The sequence below is a fragment of the Gorilla gorilla genome, chromosome 2 (assembly GCF_029281585.2).
Source record: "Gorilla gorilla gorilla isolate KB3781 chromosome 2, NHGRI_mGorGor1-v2.1_pri, whole genome shotgun sequence".
In the NCBI taxonomy this organism is placed as follows: Eukaryota; Metazoa; Chordata; class Mammalia; order Primates; family Hominidae; genus Gorilla; species Gorilla gorilla.
In genome coordinates, this window is record NC_086017.1 from 64,588,552 (window position 1) to 64,609,264 (window position 20,713).

General features: G+C 41.5%; 1 protein-coding gene and 1 long non-coding RNA gene across 4 annotated transcripts in view; both read left to right on the plus strand.

The window, feature by feature from the left end:
• CACNA2D3 (calcium voltage-gated channel auxiliary subunit alpha2delta 3) overlaps nt 1–20,713 on the plus strand; it is a 939,729-nt gene that overhangs the window by 592,607 nt on the left and 326,409 nt on the right. The window lies entirely within an intron of this gene.
• Nucleotides 17,510–18,780, plus strand: LOC129532721 (uncharacterized). Its single transcript, XR_008678600.2, has 3 exons — nt 17,510–17,638; nt 17,763–17,822; nt 18,754–18,780. It is a non-coding gene; the product is annotated as an uncharacterized lncRNA (long non-coding RNA).

Below are 20,713 nucleotides of genomic sequence, written 5' to 3' on the forward strand. Positions count from 1 at the left end.
TATTTAATTAGAGTGACTCATATGGTTTTTCCCCCATTTTCTGTGTTATTAATGGGATCATTTTTCTTCTGCCTGAATTATTTCTTTAAATTCTGCTGATAAATGTGTCTGAAAATATTTTAATTTTGCTGTGATTTTAAAGAATGTTTTTAATGGGGTACAGAATTCCGAGGCTTACATTTTTTCAGTTCTTTAAAGATATGTTCTGTTGACTGGGCACAGTGGCTCACGCCTGTAATCCCAGCACTTTGGGAAGCCAAGGCAGGTGGATCACCTGAGGTCAGGAGTTCGAGACCAGCCTGGCCAACATGGTGAAACCCCGTCTCTACTAAAAATACAAAAATTAGCCAGGCGTGGTGGTAGGCACCTGTAATCCCAACTACTTGGGAGGCTGAGACCAGAGAATCACTTGAACCCAGGAGGTGGAGTTTGCAGTGAGCCGAGATTGCACCACTGCACTCCAGCCTGGGCAACAAAGAGCAGAACTCCATCTCAAAAAAAAAAAAAAAAAGATGGGCTTCCCTTTGTGGGTAATTCGACCTTTCTCTCTGGCTGCCTTAACATTTTTTCCTTCATTTCAACCTTGGTGAATCTGACGTTTATGTGTCTTGGGGTTGCTCTTCTCGAGGAGTATCTTTGTGGTGGTCTCTGTATTTCCTGAATTTGAATGTTGGCCTGTCTTGCTAGGTTGGGGAAGTTCTCCTGGCTAATATCCTGAAGAGTGTTTTCCAACTTGGTTCCATTCTCCTTGTCACTTTCAGGTACACCAATCAAATGTAGATTTGGTCTTTTCACATAGTCCCATATTTCTTGGAGGCTTGCTTTGTTGCTTTTTATTCTTTTTTCTCTAATCTTGTCTTCTTGCTTTATTTCATTAAGTTGGTTTTCAATCACTGATATCCTTTCTTCTGCTTGATCAATTCAGCTATTGAAACTTGTGTATGCTTCACGAAGTTCTCATGCTGTGTTTTTCACCTCCATCAGGTCATTTATGTTCTCTACACTGGTTATTCTAGTGAGCGATTCGTCTAACCTTTTTTCAAGGTTCTTAGCTTCCTCGCATTGGGTTAGAACATGCTCCTTTAGCTTGGAGGAGTTTGTTATTACCCATCTTCTGAAGCCTACTTCTGTCAATTTGTCAGACCTATTCTCTGTCCAGTTTTGTTCCCTTGCTGGTTAGGAGTTGTGATCCTTAGGAGGAGAAGAGGCCTTCTGGTTTTTGGAATTTTCAGCCTTTTTGTGCTGGTTTCTCCCCATCTTTGTGGATTTATCTACCTTTGGTCTTTTATGTTGGTGACCTTCGGATGGGGTCTTTGAGTGGATGTGCTATTCCTTTCTGTTTGTTAGTTTTCCTTCTGACAGCGGCCCCTCAGCTGCCGCCCTGCTGGAGTTTGCTGGAGGTCCACTCCCGACCCTGTTTGCCTGGGTATCACTAGCAGAGGCTGCAGAACAGCAACGATTGCTGCCTGATCTTTCCTCTGGAGGCTTCGTCCCAGAGGGGCACCTGCCAGATGCCAGCCAGAGCTCTCCTTTATGAGGAGTCTGTCAGCCCCTACTGAGAGGTGTCTCCCAGTCAGGATACATGGGGGTCAGGGACCGACTTGAGGAGGCAGTCTGACCCTTAGCAGAGCTCGAACGCTGTACTGGGAGGTCTGCTGCTCTCTTCAGAGCCATCAGGCAGGGACACTAAAGTCTGCTGAAGCTGCACCCACAGCCGCCCCCTCCCCCAGGTGCTCTGTCCCAGAGAGATGGGGGTTTTATCTATAAGTCCCTGACTGAGGCTGCTGCCTTTTTTTCAGAGATGCCCTGCCCAGAGAGGAGAAATCTGGCAGTCTGCCCATAGCAGCCTTGCTGAGCAGCAGTGGGCTACACCTAGTTCAAACTTCCCAGTGGCTTTGTTTACACTGTGAGTGTAAAACCGCCTACTCAAGCCTCAGCAATGGTGGACGTCCCTCCTCCCACCAAGCTAGAGCATCCCATTTGGATCTCAGACTGCTGCTGTGCTGGCAGTGAGAATTTCAAGCCAGTGGATCTTAGTTTGTTGGGCTCCATGGGGGTGGGACGCGCTGAGCCAGACCACTTGGCTCCCTGGCTTCAGCACCCCTTTCCAGGGGAGTGAATGGTTCTGTCTTGCTGGCATTCCAGGCACCACTGGGGTATGGAAAAAACTCCTACAGCTAGTTCGGTGTCTGCCCAAATGGCTACCCAGTTTTGTGCTTGAAACCCAGGGCCCTGGTGGGATAGGCACCGGAGGGACTCTCCTGGTTTGTGGGTTGTGAAAATCATAGGACAAGCACAGTTTCTGTGCCAGAGTTCCTCAGGCTCAGTCCCTCATGGTTTCACTTGGGTTGGGGAGAAAATTCTCCGACGCCTTGCACTTCCAGGGTGAGGTGATGTCCCCCTCTGCTTCGGCTCACCCTCCATGGGCTGCACCCACTGTCCAACCATTCCCAGTGAGATGAACCAAGTACCTCAGTTGGAAATGCAGAAATCACCCACCTTCTGCATTGATCTCACTGGGAGCTGCAGACCGCAGCTGTTCCTATTCAGCCATCTTGCACTATGAAGAAACTGCATCAACTAACAGACAAAACAACCAGCTAACATCATAATGACAGGATCAAATTCACACATAACAATATTAACCTTAAATGTAAATGGGCTAAATGCCCCAGTTAAAAGACACAGGCTGGCAAATTGGATAAAGAGTCAAGACCCATCAGTGTGCTGTATTCAGGAGACCCATCTCACGTGCAGACACACATAGGCTGAAAATGAAGGGATGGAGGAATTTTTACCAAGGAAATGGAAAGCAAAAAATGGCAGGAGTTGCAATCCTAATGTCTGATAAAACAGACTTTAAACCAACAAAGATTGAAAGAGACAAAGAAGGGCATTACATAATGGTAAAGGGATCAGTGCAGCAAGAAGAGCTAACTATCCTAAATATATATACACCCAATACAGGAGCACCCAGATTCATAAAACAAGTTCTTAGAGACCTACAAAGAGACTTAGACTCCCACACAATAATAGTGGGAGACTTTAACACCCCACTGTCAATATTAGACAGATCAACAAGACTGAAAATTAACAAGGATATTCAGGACTTGAACTCACCTCTGGACCAAGAGGACCTAACAGACATCTACAGAACTCTCCATCCCAAATAAACAAATATACATTCTTTTCAGTGCCTCACTGCACTTATTCTAAACTGGACCACATAATTGGAAGTAAAACACTCCTCAGAAAATGCAAAAGAATGGAAATAATAACAGTCTCTCAGAACACAGTACCATCAAACTAGAACTCAGGATTAAGAAACTCACTCAAAACCACACAACTACATGGAAACTGAACAACCTGCTCCTAAATGACTACTGGGTAAATAAGGAAATGAAGGCAGAAACAAAGATGTTCTTTGAAACCAATGAGAACGAAGACACAACATACCAGAATTTCTGGGACACATTTAAAGCAGTGTGTAGAGGGAAATTTATAGCACTAAATGACCACAAGAGAAAGCAGGAAAGATCTAAAATTGACACCCTAATATCAAAATTAAAAGAACTAGAGAAGCAACAGCAAACAAATTCAAAATCTAGGAAAAGACAGGATATAATTAAGATCAGAGCAGAACTGAAGGAGATACAGACATGAAAAACACTTCAAAAAATTAATGAATCCAGGAACTGGTTTTTAGAAAAGATCAAGAGAGTAGATAGACTGCTAGCCACACTAATAAGAAAAGAGAGAAGAATCAAATAGATGCAATGAAAAATGATATAGGGGATATCACCACTGAACCCACAGAAATACAAACTACCATCAGAGAATACTATAAACACTTCTATGCAAATAAACTAGAAAATCTAGAAGAAATGGATAAATTTCTGGACACATATACCCTCCCAAGTCTAAACCAGGAAGAAGTCGAATCCCTGAATAAACCAATAACAAGTTCCGAAATTGAAGTGGTAATTAATAGCCTGCCAACCAAAAGAAGTCCAGGACCAGACGGATTCACAGCCAAATTCTACCAGAGGTACAAAGAGGAGCTGGTACCATTCCTTCTGAAACTTCCAATCAATAGAAAAAGAGGGAATCCTCCCTAACTCATTTTATGAGGCCAGCATCATCCTGATACCAAAACCTAGCAGAGACACAACAAAAAATGAAAATTTCAGGTCAATATCGCTCATTAACATTGATGCAAAAATCTTCAATAAAAAACTGGCAAACCAAATCTAGCAGCATATCAAAAAGCTTATCCACCACAATCAAGTCAGCTTCATACCTGGGATGCAAGGTTGGTTCAACATATGCAAATCAATAAATGGGATCCATCACAAAATAAAACCAATCACAAAAACCACGTGATTATCTCAATAGATGCAGAAAAGGCCTTTGAGAAAATTCAACACCCCTTCATGCCCAAAGCTCTTAATAAACTGGGTATCAATGGAATGTATCTCAAAATAACGAGAGCTATTTATGACAGACCCACGTCCAATATCATACTGAATGGGCAAAAACTGGAAGCATTCCCTTGGACAACCAGCACAAGACAAGGGTGCCTTCTCTCACCACTCCTATTCAACATAGTATTGGAAATTCTGGCTAGGGCAATCAGGCAAGAGAAAGAAATAAAGGGTATTCATATAGGAAGAGAGGAAGTCAAATGGTCTCTGTTTGCAGATGACGTGATTGTATATTTAGAAAACCACATCGTCTCAGTGGAGTCTCCTTAGGCTGATAAGCAACTTCAGCAAAGTCTCAGGATACAAAATCAATGTGCAGAAATCACAAGCATTCCTATACACCAATAATAGACAAACAGAGAGCCAAATCATGAGTGAACTCCCATTCACAATTGCTACTAAGAGAATAAAATACTGAGGAATACAACTTACAAGGTATGTGAAGGACCTCTTCAAGCAGAACTAAAAACCAGTGCTCAAGGAAATCAGAGAGGACACAAACAAATGGAAAAATATTCCATGCTCATGGTTAGGAAGAATCAATATGGTGAAAATGGCCATGTTGCCCAAAGTAATTTGTACATTCAGTGCTATCACCATCAAGCTACCACTGACTTTCTTCACAGAATTGGAAAAAACTACTTTAAACTTCATATGCAACCAAAAAAGAGCCTACATAGCCAAGACAATCCTGGGCAAGAAGAATAAGGCTGGAGGCATCACACTACCTGACTTCAAACTATACTACAAGACTACAGTAACCAAAACAGCATGGTACTGGTACCAAAACAGACATATAGACCAATGGAACAGAACAGAGGCCTCAGAAATAACACCACACATCTACAACAATCTGATCTTTGAGAAACCTGACACAAGTAATGGGGAAAAGATTACCTATTTAATAAATGTTGTTGGTAAAACTGGCTAGCCATATGCAGACAACTGAAACTGGACCCCTCCCTTACACCTTATACAAAAATCAACTCAAGGTGGATTAAAGACTTAAACATAAAACCTAGAACCATAAAAATCCTGTAAGGAAACGTGGGTAATACCATTCAGGACATAGGCATGGGCAAAGCCTTCATGTCTAAAACACCAAAAGCAATGGCAACAAAAGCCAAAATTGACAAATGGGATCTAATTAAACTAAAGAGCTTCTGCAGAGCAAAAGAAACTATCGTCAGAGTGAACAGGCAACCTACAGAATGGGAGAAGATTTTTGCAATCTATCCAGCTGACAAAGGGCTAATATCCAGAATCTACAAAGAACTGAAATTTATAAGAGAAAAACAACCCCATCAAAAAGTGGGCAAAGGATATGAACAGACACTTCTCAAAAGAAGACATTTATGCAGCCAACAGACATATGAAAAAATGCTCATCATCACTGGTCATTAGAGAAATGCAAATCAAAACCACAATGAGATACCATCTCACACCAGTTAGAATGGAGGTCATTAAAAAGTCAGGAAACAACAGATGTGGGAGAGGATGTGGAGAAATAGGAACGCTCTTACACTGTTGATGGGAGTGTAAATTAGTTCAACCATTGTGGAAGACAGTGTGGCAGTTCCTCAAGGATCTAGAACTAGAAATACAATTTGACCCAGCAATCCCATTACTGGGTATATACCCAAAAGATTATAAATCATTCTGCTATAAAGACACATGCACACATATGTTTATTGTGGCACTATTCACAATAGCAAAGACTTGGAACCAACCCAAATGTCTATCAATAATAGACTGGATAAAGAAAATGTGGCACATATACACCATGGAATACTATGCAGCCATGAAACAGGATTCGTTCATGTTCTTTGCAGGGACATGGGTGAAGCTAGAAACTATCATTCTCAGCAAACTATCACAAGAACAGAAAGCCAAACACTGCATGTTCTCACTCATAAGTGGGAGTTCAACAGTGAAAACACATGGGCACGGGGAGGGGAACATCACACACCGGGGCCTGTCAGTGGCCGGGGGGCGGGGGGTGGCAGGGAAGGGATAACATTAGGAGAAATACCTAATGTAGGGTGACGGGTTGATGGGTGTAGCAAACTACCATGACACATATATAGCTATGTAACAAAACTGCGTGTTCTGCACATGTACCCCAGAACTTCAAGTATATATTAAAAAAAGATATGTTCTGTCATTTTAGACCTTTCTTACTTCTTTTGAGAAGTTCAATTGTTAGTCTTATTGCTTTTTAGTATGTTTTTTTCTTTAGCTGACTTTAAGATTTTTATATACTGTTTAGAATTTGTATTATGATATGTGTAAGAATGTTTTCTTTTGCATTTATTTTACTTGGAGTGTGTATATCTTCTTGAATCTATGGCCGGAAGTTTGTCATCAGTTTTGTAAAATTTTTGTCTCACTTCCTCCAAATATTTCCTTTGCCCCATTCTTTTTTTAAATTCTTTAAGAATTCCAGTTACATATCAGATCTTTTGACCAGATCCCATATTTATTTTTTGCTTCTTCTTTGTTTTCTAGTTTTTTCTCTCTACAGTTCGAGCTGGATATTTCTCCTGACTTCTCCAGTTCATTAATCTTCTCTTCGGTAGTGTCTAATCTTCTATTAAATAGATATGATGAATTCTTAATTTTAATCAATGTTTTCAATTCTAGGAATTTCATACAATTCTTTTTTGTACTTTATCTTTTCATCTGTTTTCTTCAATATTTTGATCATGGTTATTTTAGAGTCTGTGCCTGATGTCTGTAATATCTGGATTACCTGTAAGTCTATTATCGCTTTCCTTTTTTTATCTCTTGACTTTCAGTTATCTGACTCTGTTTCTTGGCATGCCCAGCAATTCTTGATTGCTTGCCTGATGGTGTATATGAAAAATTGTTGAGGCTTTGGATGTTCTTATCTTCCTCTTAGAAAGAATAAGTCCTGTGGTGGGCAAATAGAATACAGGCAAAGTATCTTGATCTAATTACAACTTGTTTATTTATAATTTGTCCTGACTCTGCAGGCTTAGCCATTTCAGAGGTTTCAGCTGAAAGCTTGTAGTTTCTACATGTGCTGTCTCCTCCTTGGTGAGGGCTTAACTTTAAGTTTTGATTTCCCACCATTTTATGATGGTCAGGTTCTCTGCTTAACATTTCAGTCTTTTAGCTGCTTTCTACTTGGTTTTATTGAGTCTTAACTAACACATAGATAACTTAGTCATTATCAAATACATTAGGGAGAAATTGTCTGCAGAACATGGACTTACTTCCCTAGAGTTCCCTTTTCTTCTGGATTTTTTTCTGTAGCCTGAACCCATTTTTTTGGTCTTCATCTTCTAGTAAGGCTGCCACTAATTCTAGATTGCTGTTTCCTGTTTGGCTTTCATGCCCTTCCCTATGATCTCTAACTCCTGGCCTCATGTGATCCACCCGCCTCGGCCTCCCAAAGTGCTGGGATTATAGGTGTGAGCCACTGCACCCAGCCTCATATTCTTCCCTATGAATTGGCAAATGCTATGAGAGGGGAATGGGAGTGAATATAGGTCTTTACTCCTTGTAATTATTTTCACTGTAGGATCTGGTGGGACCTTCAAGCCCTCATTGCCCTGTTTCTTTTTTGTAGTTTATCCAACCTTAATAGATAGATGTTCTCAGTATTAGGATTCATCTGACAGTACATAGTCCATCATAGCTAGAAGCAGAATTTCTCCAATTAATACTTTTAAATTTATTTGTAAGAGTTGCTTTATTCCAGGAGCTGGGCTCAGTTGGTTCTCACTGATTGTGCACAGTCATTGGGTGGTGGCAGACATCTGGATGCAGCTTTGTCGATGAAATAGCACAGAAACGCCAGCTTTCCTCCATTCGAGTGTTATCAATAAGAGTATTGCTTTTGTCTCTGTTCGGTGGGTCTTCCCAGGATGTGAAGTTCTCTGAATGCTAATTGTTAATGGTACTCTATGTTTTAAAAATCAGTGTTTATGGGCCGGGCATGGTGGCTCACGCCTATAATCCCAGCACTTTGGGAGGCCATGGTGGGTGGATCACGAGGTCAGGAGATTGAGACCATGCTGTCTAACATGTTGAAACCCCATCTCTACTAAAAATACAAAAAATAAGCTGGGCGTGATGGCAGGCGGCTGTAGTCCCAGCTACTCAGGAGGCTAAGGCAGGAGAATGCCATGAACCCAGGAGGCGGAGCTTGCAGTGAGCTGAGATCACACCACTGCACTCCAACCTGGACAACAGAGCAAGACTCCGTCTCAAAAAAAAAAAAAAAAATTAGTGTTTATGGAGACCTTTTTATTTTCATTTAATTTTATTATTATTTTACCAAATATGTATTGGAAGTTTAGAAAGCCATAGTCCCACCTGAAAAAATGTACAGTGCACATTATTAGCATACTAAAGGCATAGACCTGCATCTTTGACACTTACATGTTCAACTTTGCTGTCCAGGTTCTTAGAGTATAGTAATGAACAAGACACAAAATGTCCACTGGGGCTACTGAAATTGCCCAGAGAATCCACCCTGGTGGCACCCGTATCCATGCACAGAAGACACATTTGTGAAACTCTGAGTTAAACTAGTCTCTGTGGACAACCACTGGGCCTTACTTCTGCTTCCAGTGGTCACTGGCTCTGCTGGAAAGGCTAGCTAGAGCATGCAGATATGGAAGCCTGACTAATGGAAATGGTCACTTTGGAGTGTTTTGCCTCCTTTGGGGCAACAAGTTAGATTGAAACAGAATCTTTCTTTCTTTCTTTCTTTCTTTCTTTCTTTCTTTCTTTCTTTCTTTCTTTCTTTCTTTCTTTCTTTCTTTCTTTCTTCCTTCCTTCCTTCCTTTCTTTCCTTTCTTTCCTTTCTTTCTTTCTTTTTGATGGAGTCTCGCTCTGTTGCCCAGGCTGGAGTGCAGTGGCGTGATCTTGGCTCACTGCAACCTCCGCCTCCTGGACTCAAGCAATTCTCCTGTCTCCACCTACCAAGTAGCTGGAATTACAGGCACACACCACCACGCCTGCCTAATTTTTGTATTTTTAATAGAGATGGGGTTTCACGGTGTTGGTCAGGCTGGTCTCGCACTCCTGACCTCAGGTGATCCACCCGCCTTGGCCTCCCCAAGTGCTGGGATTACAGGAGTGAGCCACTGTGCCCGGCCGAAACAGAATTATTTAACATAGCACAGTGAGTATGACTCGGTCATACATTGCACACCTTGCAACAAGTGTTGCTGCATTACCGAAACAAAATTAATTTAAATTCTCTTTAAACACATCTTTTGGGTTGATTTTCTAATTTGAAACTGTCAAGAGATCAAGTAACAATGTCATCATAATGAGAAAGATGGGGAACTGTGCTTTAAAGACTGTCAGCCCATTTGATCTACCACACAGAACTAGGTTGGTAATTACCCTAAAAAAGTCAACTTGCCAAAAAAAGAATAGTCTGAAGGGTCAGTTAGTGATTGCGTATAAATCCATCTTGTGATTTTATGTAGTTATGGATCAAAATGATTGTATATATAGGCATAGACACACACCTGTATTTACATACTTTTTTCACATTCTCAGACTCACGTTTCTAAGTAATTAGGAAAGATATTATGCAAAGTCATACTGCCTTCTGAAATGGACACTTAGGATCTTTGACATTTTATAGGAAGCACACTACTATTCCTGTTATTGGCATGGATAATTGACACTTGACTCTATCCTTCTCATTCACTAGGTTCTTCGGACCCTCATACATTGAGCTGTTTTTAAAGACTCTATGTACCCCAAAAGTTGTTGATGACCACTTGTGTACATTTAAGTGTCAAAAGCAAAACAAAATGTAAGCATGCTTTTCCAGGTCACAGTTATTTACATCATTGGCTCTCTCTTCAAGGTGACACTGTGTGCTGATTTTGCATTTGGTCCAGAACATGTCTGGGGCTCATCTTGGCCCTAGAAGAGTCAGAAGTGTCATGATGAAAGAAATGGTGAAGGATTTGAGAGAATTCTGTCTTTACTGGGGCAGAGTAACCTTCATCTTAAGGAAATACCTACAAATTCCACCCTTCCAAAATTTTGGTTCTTAGCGGCACCCAGGATTCTGTAACTGTGTGTTAAAATGTCTGAGTTCTCTGATACCTGTCTTCTGTGGAGACAGGTATTTAGACGAACACTTCAGAACAAGCAGAAACATATAGGGCAATGGCGTAGATCAAAAGCATCACCGTGTAATTGAAACTGACTTTGTATTGGGTTCCTTCAGTGTCAAGGCCCTTTTTTTCTTCTGAGAGCAACATTTTCCCTCTTATCTTCATTTATGCCTGTGCTTCCTTAATCATCTTCAAATGTTTGTGGGTTGATGTTCACATGTCCTCATTCTGTTTTTTAAATCTCATTTGTTGCCGTTTTTCTCTTACAGGGAGAGGAAGTATTCTGTTTAGGCTACGTGTTTAAGGGTGGAAAGTGTTTATAGAATCTTCATCTGTTTCCCTTGAGCCTGATATATTTGATGACATCACTCTGTAATTTTACATGATTTGGACAGTGCGAAGCACACAGGGCAGAATGTTCAGGACGGCAAAGAGAACATGTTTTTGTAATTAGCCAGGGAACCTAGGCTACAACTTGTGATCCTTGTTGAAAACACGCACATACACTTACAGATCCAATGAGAGAAGATGGTCCTTGCTAATGTGTTCTTTGGTGGCCCATGACTGACTTTAAGGGCTGTTTGGTTTGAATGCTTGTGTGTGGACAAGACACGGGTCTGGGGTGAGAGTTCAGCTTTTGAACTCTGGGTTAAGAATTTAATGGGACTAGGTCATTGATAATAGAGATTTTGGAGACATTTAAATAAAATCTCTTCGTGTCTGGAATTTGGGGTTAGCAATGGAAGGTCATATTAATTTTGTGTTAATGAGTGTTCAGTGAATAAATACATGCGTAGGCCATTTCCCCTGTGCCTTGTTGTTCTTTATTGATTTCCCAGTACTCTCTCATTCTCTCAGTCTGAAGTGATTATTCAGAGCCTCCTTAGGAAGTCCCACTGAATGGCTGAGCACTTCTATTTGAGACACCATTCACTGACTGCTGACCTTTGGGGCATCATTTCCTAAGGCTTCCACGTCGTGGTCATCAGAGTTTTATGTGGACCCTCGAAAAAGTCAAAAGGTCAGAGCACAGAAGAAAGAATTCTGATGAAGATTTATGAAATGTCAAAAATTAACAAATCTAAAATCTAGTTTAATTTCAGCAAGAATGACAGCTTTGAGTGGCTTGTAGTTAGACATAGGTGGAAGTAAAACTGATCAGAACTTCTAAAGTGGGAACTCACTGGGGACCATCCCCACAGGTTCTCCCACGGTAATGCTTAGGCATCTGTCCTAGCGAGAAGTCATTTGGTAGAAACCTCGTGTTTCTGCCTAGGTGGGACACTTGCACTTTGAGGGCCTTGGACGAATAGATGGGTTAACCCAAGTGTTGAACACTACTTAACTATCTCGGGACTTTTGTTCTGTGTTCATGGATTTAGTAATCTTAATGTAAACAGGCACCTCAGCAGCTGTGTCCCCTTAAGCGGATTTTATTTAGCAGCTGAGTTACCCACGTCACTTGGCAGTCATAGATTTTCAGTTTTTCCTTGTGCCAAGAGGGCAGCTGGAATGATTTGAGTACTCATTAATTTGGGAGAAATATGAGCTGTATAAGGCAGACAACACAAGTTTTCTGTATGGTGTTGTACCAGGATAAGCAGATCAGGGTAGAAGCAATTTGCCCTATCCCAAAGGGGCCCTAGGATTTTAATAAGCTGGTTATGAAAATTCTATTTCTTTGCAATTTGAAGCAGCTAATTAGAGCCTGTAATTTCTCTCCTGTAACGAGAGTGGATGAAGGTTAACGTTAGGCCTCCCGGGCCCTTTCACATTCATTTACAGAGAGAAATCAGGTAACAGTTGTAGCTAATTAGAGCAGGGTATTAAATATTTAGTCCATCTTGATTTAACTTAGAGAACACATGCATGTTGTTGGGGTATGGAAAATGATAAAGGGAAGTTAAATTTAATTTTTAATCAAAGATAAACTTAAAGGCAGTATAATAATTTTAGCACTGACTACCCTAACCTGACAGCCAGAGCAGCAGTTGCCTCCAGCGGTCTGAACTGTCAAGATAAAGGAAGATGATGTCGATTTAATTTCATCAGTGAACACGTAGCCCAAGTTCAAACAGCTGGGATTTATGCCATCTGCACAAAGTACAAAGAACTCGATTTTTATTGTAGCAGTGAGATTAAAAAAAAAAAAAAAAAAGCACCTTCTTGATGTTTCAGAATTCGGAGTTTGACTTTGGATGCTATGAGTGCATATCATTTGGATAATAGTTTTGGGGAACTATCCTAAGGAAGATATCTCATTCATAGGCATTTTTAAAAGAGGATATGTGTCTGGTGAAACTGCTCCCTGGAAGGAAATCGTTGTCCAAGAGGCTGGGCAGGCTTAGCAACGGGGTAGCATTGTGTTGAGTAAAGTCTGACTTTGCCATAGACTGATACCTAAACTGTTGCATGCTGAGGACAGTAAGTCATTCTTCTCTTGTCATACCCAACTCAAATGATCTTCCTAAAGCGGGACTCAGTTAAGTCAGGACATGCATATCAGAAAGAAATTCACCCCATGACTCCTTTTCCCTCAGGGCCTCACACAAGGGTAGAGCATCTTCACAGTGAAGTCAGTTCACAGGAAAGCTCCCAGGACTACTGCAACTTCCCTGGAAGCAGGCTTTTAGGAGGCCAGAATAATAAAAAAAGGGCAAAGATGTGGGGAAAAGATGAAAAGGCTTATAAAAATAGAAAGACTCTAAAGAGTAACTCTAAGGCGTGCATCCCTCTAACTTCACTGATTTATCTTGGTGCGTGACACCCCATCACTACCCTGGTTGTTTCATTTGGGGATGCTCGAAGCATCTTTGCAGATCGGTAGGAAGTAAATGGCAACTCACAAAGACCATCTGACTTTGCTACATTGTCTTCCAGTTGCCAGTTATTACAAAATGGTTTCTGAGGGCAGTGATCCTTTGGAAATGCCTGTTATTGGGGATAATAACTGGTTGTCAGAGCATTAACATCCTCGGCTTCACTCTGGGCTATTACATAACAAAAGAATGAACTGGTGGTGAGTCTGCCAGGTGTGTTAAATTATATCATGCATTATGGAAGTTCGGTGATGGGGATTAGCATCCAGAGAAGACTATCAGAAATTGCCAAACTCATTATCTGCTGAAGCAGGAGACTGGCCTCAGGCCTAGGGATGCAAGGTTTGAGTGTAACCATTAAGGCATTACCTCCAGTCTTTCTCTGCCCTAGCATGGAGACAGGAAGCACACCAGCATTTCTTCTCTGTTCTTCAACCGCTAAAGAAGATCAAAAATACTGTGTTAACCAGAGTAGCAGCAAAGCTGTATTGACAATGAATTTACACATTTCCTGGACTTCTTAATGGCAGAACTGCTGCTTAGGCAGTCTTCTATAGTCACAGAATTTAGTGGATTCCCCTAGCACTTTTGGGGTCTAGATTTTGTTCCCTGGTGCCCTTAGGACAATAGAGATGGATGGTGAGCCTTCAGAAGCCATGACCTCTGGGAAGCTCTGCCCCCACATCTCAGATACCCACAATCACTCCTAGCATTTACACATCACATTGAACACAGGACACATTTTGGGTCAGAAGTTTTCCAAAGGGGTGAAGCGTGAAATGAAATGAAGGTTGAAGTCCCTTGGAAATAAGCTTTCCACTGCAAACACACAGATAAATGAGGACTTGCCAGTTCTCAGCAGCTCTGGATGACCCTTCACGTTGCTGTTGGTCTAATCCATTGTTGAGATGAACTGTGGGGATGGTAGTACTTCTAATTAATTTTCAGTAGAACATCTTTATGCCCATGAGCTCCTTTTAATAGCACATCACCTCTATAATCTATGCTTCTACTCTTAAGCACCTGTACTTAAGACATGCATGATGTGTTTGCTACCTGGATATCATCTATATGGAGTTGGGGATTGGGTCACCATTATATTCCTAGTACCTCAGAGCTGCATAGGAGATCCTCTGTAAATTTTTATTAAATGGAATTGAGTGGAATTTTTTTCTTCAAAATACTTTTCTTATAGAAAACAGCATTACATGTTAATTCTAGAAAATTTGGAAAAAAAATAAAAAAATAGATACTGGGAAAGAAACAGGGATCATTTGTTATCCACCCTTGAGAGATTATGGTACTAGACACTTTTTGCATATATCTTTCCATTATTTTTCCATGCATGTATATATATATATGTATATATGTATACACACACACACACACACACACACACACATAAATGGGATCAGACTGTATATGGGGCATTTTGTAACCTCTTTTGTTCATTTAGTGATGTCTTTCCAAGTCATTAGCAATCGGCTTTGCCATTATTTATGATGGCTTCATGAAAGTTCATGATTAAATGTACTATAATTTAATCCCCTTCTGTGATACGTTTAGGTTGTTGTAATTTTTCTGTAATGTGAACCGTACTGCAACATATATTCTTTCTGCTAAATCTTCATTTCTTTATATGATTGTTTCCTTGTGTTGATTTCCTAGAAGTAGAATTGCTGTGTCAAAGGTTATGCACATTTAAAATATTTAATAGATGTGGCCAAGTTATTTTCAGAAAACTTATGCCAATTTACATTTCCACCAGCAGAAAGGATGTTTCCCAATACCCTTGTTGTTAACACATCATTTTCAATTTGATAGGCAAAAAACAAACAAAAATACTTTAAACCTTGTATTTGTATTGGTGCTTAAAAGTGAGCTTGAACATCTTGTTCTCTGTCTTTTGTTTATTTGTTTTTGTTGCCATGGGTAGTATTCTGGGATCTGCTGGTTCATGCACTTTGCCCTGTTATTGTGTTCTAATGTCATAATGTAGCAATTAAGAAAATGAGCTTTGGGGTCCCACATGCCTTGAAAAGGTCCAGTAGCTATCATTTGCCTGCTGTGTGACCTGGGACAGATTCTCACCCTTTGTAATCCTCGGTTTGTTCAACTGTTAAATAAGAATGATGACAGTGACCACCTCAATGCAGTCGTATCATGTATGGTACCAGGTTTGGGGCTGATGTTCAACATGCTAGGTTTTAGTACTTTAGTGCTCATTTAATCCCTGTATTTCTTTTAGCATGTTCTTACTCCTTATACCATGATAGATTATCCCCACTTAGCTTAATTGTATGCAATAACCTTATTCGTTTTTGGGGTATTTGCTATGGATTAGCAGTTGGGAAAACAACAGTGAACAAAACTAATATATCTCCATCATGAAGCTTATATCCATGTGTATGTGTGTGTGCGCGTGTGTGTGTGTGTAGGGAACAGAATATAACAAGAGGACAGACAAAATAACTGTAAATTACACCATGTGCTATGCAGAAAACCAACAGAGGCCAAGGCAGAGACTAAAAAGGGGGACTTATGATAGATAAGGAGAGGAGGAAGGGTCTTTTGGAGGTGGAAAGTTCAATGATGAGTCCTAAAAAATAGGAAGGAGATAGCTGTGTTAAAATGTTTTAGTGAAGAGCAGGCAGGTGGGCAATATGTGCAAAGTCCCTGTGACAGGAAAGAACTTCAGGTGTCAAAGGAATTTTTTACAAGTCTAGCCTGGGAAGAAGAGGGTGGTTGGGAATTTGGCAGTTGGGGCTGAGTAGGGGGGCAAGTGGAGGTGAGATTACAAAACAGGGAAGGGGTCAGCACATTTTGACTTTTATTTTAAATAAGGGAAGGCGTCTATAGAGCTGTGAGCAAAGGCGGGGATCTCTGTCCTCTTTTTTGAGATGGAGTCTCACTCTGTCGCCCAGGGTGGAGTGCAGTGGCGAAATTTCGGCTCACTGCAACCTTCGCCTCCTGGGTTCAAGCGATTCTCTTGCCTCAGCCTCCTGAGTAGCTGGGATTGTAGGTGTGCTTCATCACACCCAGCTAATTTGTTGTACTTTTGTTAGAGACGGGGTTTCGCCATGTTGGCCAGGCTTGTTTTGAACTCCTGACCTCAGGTGATCCACCTGTCTCGGCCTCCCAAAGTGCTGGAATTACAGGTGTGAGCCACCATGCCCAGCCAGAGGGACTCTATCTTATTCCTGTTACAACAAGCTCTCTCTGGGGCTGGATAGCAATGGAAGAGCTCAGGTAAGAGTTCCACCTGGTTCTCCAAGTGAGAGGCATTGGTGGCTTGGACTAGGATATTAGCAGAAGATATAGAAGTCACAGAATGGTATTTTAGCAAGAAGGTTCCAAATAAGTCATTTGTTTCTCCACTCCATGTTGTTCACTAGGACCATTTTTAATACCGGCTGTCATTAGAAATTGCCCAGTGCTCTGAAAGAGTGAGTTTCCAAGTGGCAGATAATCTGGCTTCTCTCTTCAGTGTAATAGGGTATAGTGACATGTCCTCAAACTTACTCTTCTAGGAAAAGCTCTAGTCTCCCAAAAAGCCATGTTTAAAATGGAAGATTGCAGAACTTCCTGCAGTCATAAGAGCCATTGGCTTTGATCAGTCTCTAGTCTCCCAACTGAAGGAAACATATTTTGAAAAAGTCAACTCAGTTCCAGCACATGGTATCTTTCTCCTCTCTTGATCCCCATGAAAAATGCTGACCCTAGAAAAACAACAAACAAGCAAATAAACAAAACTATGAGGGTAAGGAAACAAGATAGAGGCCAGCTCTCAAGACTGTTTATTCTCTTTTAAAATACATTGTTCCTCTTGGTTTGCATTTCCCTGATTTGTTTGCTCCCTTGCAGAGCACCCTTTGCCATCATCCCTATACATTTCCATGTAAGTTCTGCCTATGGGTTTATAGCTTCTCTACTGACAGGAAGCTCTTTGAAGACAAGAATGATCTATGATCCCATATGATCCTACCTTCTTCAGCCCTTATCTGTCACAATGCCTTTTTCTCCCACTTATTGTATGACCAGTACTGCTTAACTTTTCTTGCTTTTCTCTTACCTGTAAGACTTGGGGCTGGGCATGGTGGCTTACATGTGCAATCCCAATACTTTGGGCGGCTGAGGCTATCTTGAGCCCAGGAGTTTAAGACCAGCCTAGGCAATATGGCAAGACCTCATCACCACAAAACATACAAAAGTTAGCCAGGTGTGGTGGCGCATGCCTATAGTCCCAGCTTCTTGGGAGGTTGAGATGGGAGGATTGCTTTGGGCTGCAGTGAGCCGAGATCATGCCACTGCACTCCAGCCTGGGTGACAGACTGTCTCAATAGGAAAAAAAAAGACTTGGCAGAGAAGAAGAAAAGAACATGGAGGCACTTGGGGAGGCCGAGGTGAGTGGATCACCTGAGGTCAGGATTTCAAGACTAGTCTGGCCAACATGGCAAAACCCCATCTCTACTAAACATACAAAAATTAGCTGAGCATGGTGGTGTGGGCATGTAATCCCAGCTACTTGGGAGGCCGAAGTGGGAGAATTGCCTAAACCTGGGAGGCAGAGGTTGCAGTGAGCCAGGATCCCACCACTGCACTCCAGCCTGGGTGACAGAGGGAGAGTGAGACTCCGTCTCTAAAAAAAAAAACAAAAAAAACAAAAAAAAACAAAAAACACACACAAACAAAAAATAACATGGAGAGTGCCTGCAAGGTTATTTCTAGGAACAAACAGTTGGGGAAGACATTGGGATTCTTTTCGCCTCAAATTTTCATCTTACCAGTGCACTATGCTTAGAAAAGGAATAGGATGATTTTGCATTTACATGATCCTCCTTATTAACTGGAGCTGGGGCCATAGAGTCCAAGATTGCATGTGTCCTATTCAGGGAAACCAAGCTCTTTGTGGGGAGGGTGCAGTAGTGACCCAGTTCTGGAATGACAGGCCCTTCTCCTCATATGTATGTCATATATATATATATATATATATATATATATATATATATATATGAGGAATTACACATATTATGTGTGTGTGTGCATATATATATAACTATTTACATTTAGTTTTATACATGTATGAAGAAATACATATATTTTCTTCATATTCCTTTGCCTTCCCCATTCTATAAAAAGTATTTCAAGAGCTTACAACTTCCACAAGGGCAGAGACCATATGGATTTTTTCCTCCCCATTGTGCCTCCAGCATGCAGCAGGATGTTTAGTATCTAGCATTTCCAGTTAATACTTGATGGATGGAAGGCTAGGTGGGAGGGTGGGTGGATGGGAAACGTAAAACAGAAAAGGTAACACAAGTCAGTTGTCAGCAGTAAGGAGAGAAGGACACCAAAGACAGGGGAGCCACAGAACACGTAGTCTCCGATGGGGTATTTGAGCCCTCTGCTTGAGCCAGTTTGCACTTGCAAAGAGGGAACCAGGACAGCCGTACAAATCACTGTCTGAGAGATTAAGACACAATGATTGCTTAGGATAAAATACAACTTTTACTGACTGAAGGTAAGAAATAAACTTTCTCTGGGGCTTCTCAAAAAGAAGATAATGGTTGCCCCAAATTCTCAGGAACATTGACTTGCCTTCCCACCCTATTCACCTGAGGCTACTGCTCACTGAAGTCCTACTGGCAGCTTCCTACAGTAGGGTCTTCAGCCAAGGGCGCATGCTTCCATAGTGGGAGTTGAGGATCTTGGGTTATTAGAGTCTCTGGAAGGGCAAGAGGTTGGTATACAGAAAGTGAGCTCGTACAGATCACCAAAAACCCACAAGTCATTCTGATCTGTCCTTCCCCCTTCCACAAAGAGCTGTGTCCCTAACCTGTCTGCCTTTTGGAGAATCAGAGGTAAAACAGAGTGAACACTGTCGTCAGCAATATCCTTCCAGTTGTCTGACGAGTCCTTGACTTTTCTTACTGACAGAAGTCCCAGAAGGCAGTAGGTGAGGTGACAGGGGAAACTGCTATTTTGGACTAATTCCTAGTGACAGGGAGGATGGGTTGGGAAAATAGAAATGACAAGATCTTGGGAAAAGGCAACTGTGCTATCTTAGAATTCACAACAGCTGTTGGTTTTAATGAGTCTGAGAATGATTTGGGCAGAATCCAAAACTCCTGACTCCTCGACCTGTAACCTGCTGCTGTGCTGCTTCTGCAGGGTGGTATGAGAGGGGACACTGTCCAGAGGCATGCGGCTTCTTACTGTGGGGCTTTGGCCCCAAATCCCAGTGAGAAGATCACAAGGACTCCAGCTGTGCCCAAGGCCAAGTGGGTCTTGGTTGTGTACCCTGATGTGGGCCTTTGGGATCTCAGTGATCCAGAGGCAGGGGGAGGCAAAGGGAGACAAACTCAGGGTGGGGGTGGATGGCGGGAAGAGAGAGCATTAAAGGAAGAGGAGCTTTTCTCTAAGGCCTAGAGGGACACACCCAGGTCATGTCATCAGGCGTTATACTCTCGACCTTTCCCTGTTTCTCTGTTCTATTTTTCTCTCTTTAGGGTCTAGGCAAAGAGCACCTTTGGAGATCTCCTCTTAGAACACCCCTCTTCCTTTGCAGAATTAATCCTCCCTTCCCCTCAAGTCCCAAACATTTTACTTAATTTGATCCATTTCACAACATCATTCTGGTTCTATGATGTTGACCAATTTACAAGTAAGGAGAATGAGACTTACAAAGATCAAGTAACTTGCTGGGCAAGGTGGCTCAACACCACCCTGGGAGGCTGAGGTGGGTGGATAGCTTGAGCTCAAGAGTTCAAGACCAGCCTGGCCAACATGGTGAAACCCCACCTAAAGAAAAAAAAATAATAAGAAAAATAAAAAAAAAAGACTGTTATTTCACCAGGCTCTGCAGTGGTCCTCTTTGTTGTAAATTAGGGATCCATGTATGTGTTGGTCTGCTTTGGAGTTTTCCTTGGTGGTCCACTGGACAATTTTTGTATTTGTACACTAAAGCCACACTGCCTTAATTACCATACTTTACAATAAACCTTGATAGCCAGTGAGATAATTGTCCTGCCTTGTTCCTATTTTTTTAGGAGAGTTTTTGGATATTCTCATTCCTTTGTATTTTCATATAAATTTATTTTATTTTTTAATTTTTTTTTTTTTTTTTTTTTTTTTGAGACAAGGTTTCTGTCTGTCACCAGGCTGGAGTGCAGTGGTGGATCTCGGCTCACTGCAGCCCTGACTACTGCCCCCGACAATTCAGTCTTCCAAGTAGTTAGGACTACAGGTGAGTACCACCACACTTGGCTAATTTTTGTATTTTTCGTAGAGATGA